The sequence below is a fragment of the Megascapheus bottae genome, unplaced genomic scaffold, assembly GCF_031878675.1.
Source record: "Megascapheus bottae isolate mThoBot1 unplaced genomic scaffold, mThoBot2.hap1 HAP1_SCAFFOLD_58, whole genome shotgun sequence".
NCBI lineage: Eukaryota > Metazoa > Chordata > Mammalia > Rodentia > Geomyidae > Megascapheus > Megascapheus bottae.
The window spans coordinates 370,618-382,478 of NW_028327477.1; the positions used below are offsets into that span (position 1 = coordinate 370,618).

Consider the following 11,861-nt stretch of genomic DNA (forward strand, 5'->3'; position numbering starts at 1 on the left):
CATGCTCCTGGATTGGAAGAATCAAAATCGCGAAAACGACAATCTTGCCAAGGGCTATCTACAAATTCAACGCAATACCCATCAATATCCTAATGTCATTCTTTAAAGAAATAGAAGAGGCAATCCAAAATTTCATATGGAATAATAAAAGACCCCGTATAGCAAAACACTTCTTAGCAGAAAGAACAGCACAGGAGGAATTTCAATTCCAAACTTTAGACTCTATTACAGAGCTATAATCATCAAAACATCTTGGTACTGGCACAAGAACAGGCCTAAAGTCCAATGAAATAGAACTGAGGACCCAGATATTAAACCACGGACCTATGGCCACCTAATCTTTGACAAGGGAGCCAAAGAAATAGAATGGAAGAAAGACAGCCTCTTCAACAAGTGGTGCTGGCAGAACTGGTTAAGCACCTGCAGAAAACTAAAGTTGGATCCTTCTTTGTCACCCTGCAATAGAATTAACTCCAAATGGATCAAAGACCTGGAGGTAAAAGCTGACACACTGAAAACTTTACAAGAAGGAATAGGAGATACACTAGACCTCCTTGGCACAGGTTGAAACTTTCTTAATAAGGACCAAGAATCACAACAAATCAGGAAGCCTGGATAAGTGGGACTGCATTAAACTGCAGAACTTTTGTATGTTGTTGCATTCTTATCCAGTTTTGGAAGGAGAGTATAGTAGATTTATAAGGTTCATTTAGAAACTTTATCCCTGTCTATTTTATGAATACTAGTATTAGTTCCACTTTAAAGGTCTGCTGAGCTTCAGCTATGGATCTATCTGATCTTGGCTTTTCTTTGTTAAAAGACTCCTTATGACTACTTCAAACACACTGTTTATTATGGATCTTTTTTCATATATTTTTATTGTAATTAATAGAAGGATTAATTAATGCGCCATCTATCTGGCAAATATCATGTAACCCTTCTATTATGGATCTTTGTAAGTGGTTTATATTCCCTAGCTTCTAATTTTGGTAGATCAAGTGCATCTTTATGAAGTTCTTCTAGGTTTTCAAGTATATTTAATTACAAGTTTTGAAATTATTCCCTCAGAATCCCCTGGATATTGTATAAATATTTATTGCAATATTCCCTTTTCCATGTCTAAGTTTATTGTTTTTTTCTCCTTATTTGGATCAAATTGATTAGGAAGTTATCATATTTTATCTCCTTAGAGTACTTTTAAAATTGATTCTTTGAAATATTATTTTATTCTCATTATCCAAATGATAGACTTTTGGAAATGCACAGAATGAATAAAGTTGCTTTTACAATGTTTTGTGTGTGTGTGTTTGGGGGTTTTGGAGGGTTTGGGTTTGAGTGCCAGTAGTGAAGCTTGAACTCAGGGCCTGGGTTATGTCTTCTAATTCTTTAGCTGGAGGCTGCCGCTCTACCATTTGAGCTACAGCTCCACTTTCAGTGCTTCAATGGTGAGATCTCAGATATGAAAACTACTCCAGATCCTGAAAAGAAAAGTTGTGGGTTCTTCAGTGTGACAACTACCATTCATCTCCTGCTTTCTCAATTTTTGACATGACTATACAGTCAAAGCAGCGGTCCTCCTAGCCTATCAAACTGTTTTGGCAAAGAGGTGCCATGTGCACAGATTTCTGCAGGTGAGATCTTGCCAACTATAATGTGAATTATAGCTCTCTCTCAGCCCCCACACCTGCTCTCATAGCTAATCACCACCTCCTAGGCTCTGCTGCTTTATGAGGAGAGGAAATGAGATAATCCCTATGGCTATTTGGGGCTGGGCTCTGTGAAAGCCACCCCTGACTGGAATAGGACAGCTGTGTTTGGAGCACTGAGTGATGCTAGGTTCCTTTCACTAGCACATCCCTGGTGCCTTTAGCACATGAGTTCCCTGAAGGCCTCACAGAACATAATGCGTTGGTGGTCTTTCACCTTCAAAGACATTCAAGTATGTCCACTTTCTGGATCCCTTTAACCCTTCTCTGAACCATCTGACACAGAAATTTAGGCATTGTCAACAGCTTCTGCTACAGGATACTTTATGTTCCCAAGACTTTTAAGAGTTCTCTTTACAGGAATTTGCCCCAATTCCCATTTTCACTCCCAAGAGGTTAAATTGCTTGCTATTTTTTTTTACTGTAGTCCCTTTCACTAAGCACAAGCAGAAATTAGTCCCATGGGTATTTCCACCAAGTTCATATAATTCCTTAAGTGTAGGTGCTTTGGGATCTGTTCCTGCAAATAACTTTCCCTTGTAAGGAAAGATCCCTACATCACATCCCACATTGGGTTGGGAGGTGGACGCTATCAATGGGAGACACTGGGATATTTATAGAAATATGATGAATCCTTACAGTCACAATACAATGCTCTATATACACAGGTAAAATGTAACCAGGATAATGAGTAAGATTAGGATAGCTGGGGGAAAATAATGAAAGGGGTAACACTGAACAGGATGCTTTAGCTGGCATGTTGAATTAAATCCCCTTTATTCAACTACTTAAAGATAATGAATAGAATATGAGGAATCCAATCTTTCAGTAGCATCCACACATATTAGCCCTTGTTATGGGTCAGAGACTTTAAATTGAGACTTTGATGTTGGAATTAAAAATGATCCACTCCCATTGATCCCTCAACCACCTTTGAAATGAGGGTGCTCTGTTATATCTTATATATGTTCTTTATTATTTTCATTTTTTAAATTGTAATGTATAGAGGAGTTATAGTTACTTCTCACACCAGCTACTTCTCACACATTGAAACCCCTTCTCATGTTTTTGTCCCCATTTTCCTCTTCCACCCCCACCCAATCATCTTGTTTCCCCCTTCCCTTCCCTATTTCAAATAAACAAATACATGTATATATAATATGGTAGGTAACAAAGTCAGATACAGTAGCAACATGAGATTAACAAGAGGACAACAAAAGAGAAGAGCAATAATGTAGTATATTGCTCATTTCATGAGATGACACTGTATTGTAAACTACCAAAAGGACTATATTTTCTAACTGTTAATATTCCATTCCTTGTTAATTCCTCTCAGCTTTGCATTATCTGTTGGTAGGATGTCCAAGAAATTTAGTCACCAATATTCAGTTTCATTATCCTGATTCTGATGATGGCGTCTGCATATTCCAAGGCCTGAATTAGAGTGCTGATCTGTGAATAGTCCTATCCCAGAACAGTTGCTGCATTTCACTTTAACAGCTGGGACACCCCAAGTGTTAATCTGTACAGGTGCCACCCTAATCACCCAGTGGACCCAGTGGGTCCCTGTGGACCCAGTCACAAATCCCTGCTGTAACTGCTTGCTCCTTAAGGACAAAGCCAGTGAGAACACAGAGACTCGCTGAGCTAGAGGTGGAAATTCAAAGATGTATTGGGTAATAACTCTTGTGGGAGGAAAAAAAGAGGAAGGCAGATCAAGCTAGAACAGTCAGGTAGAAGTGTCAAAGAGTGAAAGCCCTTCTAGCATGGTAGGAAACACCAGAGGAAAAATGTAGAAGAGGAGGCTCATGTTGAGTAGAACTTTCTATGCCATTGTATAATTGCTTTGCTTAGGCCTTCAGCAAGAGTAATGTGACCTCTGCTACCTCTGCCTTCTTTATTTATTAACTGTGGCTGTCTTGAGAAAAGCATGACCCCAGTTCAGAAGCTGAAGTAGACTGGACAGTAGCTAATAGCTGGAGGGTACCCACTAGCCATCCTCCTTACAGCTAAGCAATACATTTTTTAAGGAGGATCTGCACACCATGCATCTATGTCTATCATAGCCTAAAAAAGTATTTTAATGTGAAAATTAAGAACAAAGTTAGAAAACTTTGGACATTGAATAGCAAGAGCTATAAAAAGCTATAAAATAACAGTATGGGATCAAAATGAAAGGCAAATACAGGAATGCAACAAAGTAGAGCTCCAGAACACACCAATGCCCTCAATTAATGTCTAAGTAAAAGCATTAAATAACTGCAGAAAAGAGAGGAAACCCTTTCCAACTCATGGTTGTGGTACAGTGGATATCCATTGAAAGAAAATAAATCCTAACCTCTACCTCACACCTTATACTAAATTACTTTAAATTGTACCAAAAATCTGAATGTAAAATCTAAAGCTATAGTTTCAGGAAGAAAGCTTTACAGAATATCTCTGCAGCATGAGAAATGGAAATGATTTCCTAGACAAGAACCAGAATAAAATTAACTATGAAGGAAATTTTTAATAAATTATACTAGGTTGGATTTAAAGTTCCTATTCATCAGAAAAGAAAAACACCAATAAAGAATAGGAAACTGACACACTGAGAAAAAATATTGCATGATGTATGGTTGATAAACAGCTTAGATAAAAGCAATACAGATATATAGATAGTTTTTAATAATAGGAAATTTATTTTAAATTATTTTAAAGTTTTTCATATTTAGTGTCAGAATATATGTGAATGGCCAATAACCATTGCAAGTTTTTATTAGTCATTAAAGGAAATGAAAATTAAAACCACACTAAGATTTTGTTAGATATTACATATCTACTGAAATGAATAAGATTATTTTTAATTAGATAAAAATATTGAATATTGACTAGAATATGGAGAAACCAGAAGTCTTATATATTATTAAAAGAAATAATAAAGGGTTCAACCATCTCCAACAAAACCCTCTGTTCCTCTATTCAGCAATATAATTCTCAGGAATATCTGGGAGTTTTTAAGACATAAGGGCACATAAACAGAGTAACTGAAAGATTAAGTCATATAGTATTTTCCCCTCAACTTGGCCTCCCTTCCTTATTCCTTAATACAGTTATCCAGTAATTACCTGAGTCTCAGAAAATTTTCTTATTAGAATATCCATAAATAACTTGGGGGCTCATATTTATCCTGCATTTCCCTTCATTGGTATAGAGTACCTATATAATTTGGGGTATGTTCGTATGTATTGATCTCAGATATAGGAAAACATATTGAATTGAATGCCCTGGTTTCCTGAAAGTTCACCAGAAGAAATGAGGAAACATCCCTACATGTCTGACTTAGAAGGAAAGAACCAAACATCAGTTTCATCAAAACTCAAGCCTTAGAAGGCATTCTGCACTGTCCTTTACCAATCCCCAGCTTCCAAAGATATTCATGTTACCCAGAACCCAGCTTGTTTTCAAGACTGGATACCAGGCAAGGTGATTTCTTTGTCAGTAGCCACTAATAGAAGCATGACCCACCTCCCAGGAAGGTATGGGGTCATTCAAGGTTGAAGATCTTAGTCTTCTCAGGGTGTTATAACAGCAATACTATAAAGTTGGGTGGTCTATAAGTAACAAAGCCAAGAGGCATTGTATTCATAAACTCCTTTGTTGATAGTAACTTCTGTGTACAACTACTTTAAAGGTAATAAAAATATTTTTAATTTATTTCTCCTGATTCTAAAACCATGGCACTGGAAGGTTCAGTGACTGCCAAATACCTGCTTCTTGTTCCTCAAGGACATTTTCTTGGCATCAGCTCCCATCCTTCCTCTCTCCCTCCCTCCCTCTCCCTCTCCGTCTCTCTGTCTCTGTCTCTCTCTGTCTCTGTCTCTCTCTGTCTCTCTCGCTCTGTCTCTCTCTTTCTCTGTCTCTCTGTCTCTCTCTTTGTCTGTCTCTCTCTCTCTCTCTGTCTCTCTCTCTGTCTCTCTCTCTGTTCTCTCTCTCTCTCTCTCTCTCTCTCTCTCTCTCTCTCTCTCTCTCTCTCTCTCTCTCTCTCTCTCTCTCTCTCTCTCTCATGCACTGGTCCTGGGCTTTGTCCTCAAGCTTTGTCTGAGGACCTGATGGTTATGAACCTCCAGTTAAGGCAGAATAGAGCAGCAAAGAGAGCTGATGGGTTGGAAATTTGCCAAGTTGACTACTGACATTTCCATGCTCAATCCCCCACAATGGTCCTGAGACACAAATGATCCTTACTTTATAAATAAACAAAAGACTTGAGTACTGAGCCTCAGTACCTGTATGGGAAGCAGAGCTGTTTATACTGGCACAACTATATCCAATACGAAAGCTTATGCCTTCACCATTACCATCTAACAAATATTTATACTCCAGTCATTAGAATGCAGAGGTGAATCTAGCACTTAAAATGAGTTTTTGAAGGGCCAGGAGTTTGGCCTAGTGGTAAAATGCTTGCCTAGCATGCACAAAGACCCAGATTTGACTCCTCAGTACCACATATATAGCAAAAAGCCAGGAGTGGTGCTGTGGCTCAAGAGTTCTAGCCTTGAGAAAGTCCAAGGACAGTGCTCAGGCCCTGAGCCCAAGCCCAGGACTGGCAAAAAAAGAGAAAGAAATAGTTTATGAAGGTAGCTAAAGAATGGAAGAAAAAGTAGGATAGTATTATTTGGATAGAAGGACTAGAAGCCAGGGAAATTCTCTCTCAAGTTGGATGCTTTTGTTTTTGTTTTTCACTGGCCCTGGGGCTGGAATTTGGGGCTGGGCTCATCCCTTCTTTCCTACCCTTGCTCAAGGGTGGTGCTCCACCACCTGAGCCACACTTACACGTCCATCTTTTCAATGGTTAATTCAAGATAAGAGTCTCATGGACTTTTCCTGTGCAGGCTGGCTTTCAAACACAATCTTCAGATCTCACCCTCCTCAGTATCTAGAATGACAGTCATGAGTCACTGACACTTGGCATGAAGTTGAGTTATTATTGCATCATAAATTATACAGTTCCAATGTACACAATTTGCTAATATTTTACAAATGTCTACTTCCAGAAAGCCTTTGCCACTATTGAGATTATGAATCCATTCAACATTTCAACATCCCTCAGTTTCTTCTCTTCCTTTCATAATTCCTTTCAGGACTCCTTCGCTTAACCCTATAGATCCTCGGGCAACAAAATATTTGCTTCTGTTACCGCAGCTTGATTGACATTTTCTGTGTCTGACTTTCTTCACTAAGAATAATTACCTTGAGACTTGTCCATTTTGTTCCATAGAACAGTTGTGCGCTCACTGTTATTGCTGAATAGTATTCCATTGTATGCCTGGACCAAATTTTGATTGCACATTCATCTGCATTCCTATTGGACATTCATGTACACTGAAGTGAGATAAACCCATGTGCCAGATGTTCATGATTATGTCAGGCTTCTCTCTCCTAAAGAGCCATAGACAGAAAGAGGCCTGTCCACCGTTATTATTTCTGTCTGCTTCCTGTTGTTGTGGATGCTCTGCTCATTAAGACAGTCACTGATCCTCATAATGTGATGGCTAATTTCATGTACCATTTTGATTGGATTAAAGGATGCCCAGGTAGGTGGCAAAACATCCTTTGTATCTGAGAGGGTTTCCAGAATACCGTAGCATCTGAGTTGGTTGATTAGGTAAAGAATATCTGCACTCAGGAATCTGAGGGGTCTTTGTCCACCCTGTTGCAAATCTGAATAGAACAAACTGATGGAAGAAGGGAAGGTTCATTTGCTCTGCTTAAGACATCCATGTACTCTGGCCATCAACACTTGATTCTTAAGCCTTCAGCCTCAGACTAAAAGTATTTCATTTGTTTTCCTGGGTTTCCAGTTAGCAGAAACTAGATCTTTGGACTTCTCAGCCTCCATAATCTATAAATCTCCATATATATCTGTCTTCTTGACTCTGTTTCACTGGGGATAAACTAACAAACATGATTATACCCAGACACGTGTCACAGTTTCTTATCCCTCTCTTATAAGGATACTTATGGACATTTCCCAAAAGGACCACGATCCCAAGTCAAGCATAGCCAGCATTCAGTGCCTATTGTAGACAGAAGCATCAGTCATTAATTTACTCATGGACTAAAACCTAAGCAAAATGTCCATCAAAGTATGGCAGAGCCGGCAACAGGTGTCTCAGGCCTCATTCAGGGGCCTCAGCACTGACTCTAATGGAATGTGCAGTGGCTTATAGGCTCAGTGTGTGCCCTATATTCACCCCATCCTGTCAAATGTCCTGGATAAGCAGTGAGCAGGCCCACTGCAATCATCTCCAGCACAGAAGTTTATCACAAAGAGCAGAGGAAATCACCTCTTCAACCACAGCCTCTCGTCCTGGCCCAATTTTCCTGTTACTCCAATTTATCTAGTAGGCAATTTGGGGAGGCAGAAAGAGATTTCAAATCGTCAAAGATAAGAACATAAATTACAATAAAATTCTCTCATGTGGTTAATTCACAATGAGTGTAAGACAGTGGGTTCGAATGGATCTAATACCTACAACTCCAACACTGTCAGAAACACAATTCAACCATCATTACACCCTATGCATAGTTTCCATTTTTGTACATGGTCCACCTTTACCTTGACTACAAGACATAAAAGAATGTAATTGATTTAAAAATAAATCGTGCAAATGACCCAGAATGGTAGATGAGGGAAACAGCGCTCATAAGCATTTCTTTGAAAATTGGTTCCTTGGATTTCGTGGCATTGCTGACTGGTCTTCTACAGATCCCTCTCTGAGGCTATCATTGGTTCAGAGGTCTACAGATGAGCTGCATAAAGCATATAAGCCAGCTCAACTACCATAGTGAAGGAGCATGGGTCCAAAAGAAACAAATAAGAACTGAGTTTGACATACCCCTATTTTGGTTCTGTCATTAATGGATTGTCGCGTCCCCTTCGGCCGGTAAGGAAGACGCAACAGCAGCAACTTCTTCTCAAGCCACGTTTATTCAGTGAGCTTACTCTCCTCCCGCCGTTCACCCACGGTTCTCTCTCCGTTCTCCTCTCTCTCTCTTCTCCTCCCCTTCCGTCCTCCTCCCCTTCTGGCCTCGTAAAGCTCTCTTAACCAATCAGATTAACTTCCTTAAACAACTAAGCCAATCACAGTCTGACACATACACAACATAGGCAGGCTCCAACATGGCGGCAGGCAGACTTCCGATCACGCAGGAAGCACGTGAACATTGTAACAGATCAACAGCTAAAAGTAACAAACCAAGCTGCGGAAGCCGGTGCCATCTTGTAATGGCGAATTGCTACTTACTGGCTACCTACAATGGATGTTCAAAGATTCTAGGTAATTCACAGGACTTCTGCCCAGTTACTTAATCCAAGCACTTCCGAACTGTATTAAATCTTTAGTTCTTCCAGTGGATGTATGGGAACAAGGAGTATTAGAACCCCAAGCACTTAGGCATACTAAGTGAGATGATAGCTTCTTCAGTGTCCTAGTATAACCACTGAAAGGAGACTTGGTTTCACAATTAAATTTCTGCATGTGTCTACGCTTGGTGTCAGCGAGTTGTGCTGTTCCCCCGAATCCTGCCCCATGGAAGAGACTGTAATGCCACAGGATTCTATTTGCAGCTTTTCCAAGTAGAGGAAGGTATCTTGGGATAGAATAGAAAGAACTGATCAGGATTTAATGTTATGTATCTGAGATTTTGCTTCTGGATACCTCCTGTGCTAGTTGTCTAACTTTAGGCAAAATACACATATTCTCTGGTTCTTTAGAAAAGTAAATGTAATAGTACTTACTCAACAATTTAGGTTAATGTGGGATATAAATTAAAATGCCTGCCAAGGGGCTTTCTGACATCAGCAGGTGCTTGCTGGCTGTGAATTCTTCTCCCCTGATATCTTCCTCCTCTCTCATCCTCATATATCTCAGCCAGAATCACCCAAATGATGTATTCCTGTTTTTGTCAGCTATGGAAAGAGAAATGGCAAGAGTTCAGACCTGCTGGGCACACTTGAAGTTGTGCATTAAGCAAGTTTATAGACATTTGTGACCCCAGTGGGGGATGACAAGAGATACTTTCTCTCCTTTCCCATCTGGTCTGGCACCATGGAGCTCCCCAGGATGTATTACACTGACAAAAAGGCATGCCCATGATGGCAGAGTCATGAAATCGGTATCAACAACTCATAGGCATGATAGGATTTCATTAATCCCTGATGTCCTAGGCTGAGGTTTCTGTGGTCTGTGTACTAGGAGAAGAAATGCAAGTGATGATTCTAAACACCTGCCCTACCTTGATCATTTGAAACAGACTAGGGGTAAAGTCAGAGGCTGTGTTTCATTCTTGTTATCCTCACCAGATTAAAGAATTCTGAAACTAACGATGAGAGACATATATTAGGCATCCAATGAGAACTCTTTCTTCAATTTCCTTGTATTTCCTCACCCCCACTGAAACTTGGCAGCCTCTCCCTGATAGACCATGAGAGTCCTCTGTCCTTGAGTTTCCTAAATCTTTGTTAGCAGAGGTCAGCAAGCTATGGATTCAAGGCTTTTGTAAGTAAAGTTTTATCAGGATGCAGTCATGCTTCATTATGTCTGTACTGAGTGTGACAGAGTTTAATGGTGGTTATAGAAATCTTACTGCCTACCAAACCTCAAATATTTACTCTCTGGCCATTTACAGGAAAATGTTTGTTGATTTCTGCCCTTGAAAACAATCTACATAAGCCAATCCCTAGTCTATGCTCCACAAAGCACTATAATCCTGGGAGTTTAGTTAATGAAATCTTATATTTTGAAAAAAATAGTCTTAAAGTTATAAAGCTTAAGGCTAATCAAGATTTACAAAGAAGTTTCTGGAAGCATCCACAAAAAATCATTAATAGGTTTATATATATACAGAGTCTCCAGAGGAGAAATATTGTGGTCTGGGTGTCTTAGCCTCATTTTCAAAAGAAAATGAGCCTGGGGCAGGCGCTGTATGTGCTATTACCTTATTAGAAAGTACATGGAACATGCCAGAGGGACAAGGGGAAAATCCAGAAAGAAAAGAGGGGAAATGAGCCTGAATTGCCAGGCTTGTTCCTATAAACACTACCTCAGCAATGTGTCTGGTGTGGGAGGAAAATGGAGAGGGACTCCACCAACCTGCGCAGGCTCATAGAAGGCATCCATAGTGACAGGCAGTGTCGAGTATAGGTGTGACTGCTTCCAGTAGAGCCCATGCAGAGCTATTGGCCAGAGATGGACCTGGAACCAGGGGGAAGGATAGGAAGAGAGCTCTGAAATTAGACACATATCCTGATAGTAGCGAACAAAGAGTGCTTGTGTTTTCTAGAATTATTTGACCAAGAAATCACATAAATGATAAATGATCCACATGTCAAAGGGAAACAACATTCCTTATAGCAGTTTGTGTTCACCAGAGAATATGCAAGGCACAGCCTGCAGCTTGGGCTTCATTATTACTGTACATCACTGACCCTTCCTGGACCTCTTCTAAGCCAGTGACCTCTTCTCAATATCAATCTCCCACCAAGAAGACAATGAGCATAGTAGAAATCAAACACATCTCAAGGGCAGAGACCCATGCAGAGCCACTCGCTGAAGGAGCTTGATCAAGTTTCTCAGCTTCTGTGAGCTTCAGGTTTCTGGACTGAAAATGGAACTGACATACTCCATTAAGAAATCCAAAGCAACTAATGCCAATGACTTGCACGATACCTTGTAACTATGCTTTCTGTTACTTTATGTTCATTCATTTTTTAACATCTATTACTCATATAAAATAACGGGTTTCACCATGAAATTTTCAAATATGTGTAAATGAACTGATTATATTCAATCTTCTACCACCCTCACATTTCCCTTTTCCAATATCTCTCTGATCTCTTTCGTTTTTCCTAATGGTTTTCTCCTACATCCAGGTTTCATAGTATTTATTTTCTAGATCCAAGATACAGAAAGAAAATGTGGTTTAATTCACTTAACATAATGATCTCCCGTTCCACCCGTTTTCCTGAACATGACATGATTCCATTCTACTTTATGACTGACGTAATACTACATCAATTTGTGCTATAGGCTTTGCATATTCATGATTTTCTCTCTACTCTCACTTTCCCTGCTGCTCCATATGTTGCCATACTTCTTTTTCACCATACTTCTG

At 39.7% G+C, this 11,861-nt stretch overlaps 1 long non-coding RNA gene across 1 annotated transcript in view; it reads right to left on the minus strand.

The window, feature by feature from the left end:
• The window catches only part of LOC150039781 (uncharacterized), a 46,201-nt gene extending 37,540 nt beyond the window's left edge, over positions 1-8,661 (minus strand). Inside the window, exon 1 of the long non-coding RNA XR_016534237.1 lies at positions 8,585-8,661. This is a non-coding gene — a long non-coding RNA (uncharacterized LOC150039781). The remainder of the gene's footprint in view (positions 1-8,584) is intronic.
• Positions 8,662-11,861: the final 3,200 nt, after the last annotated feature.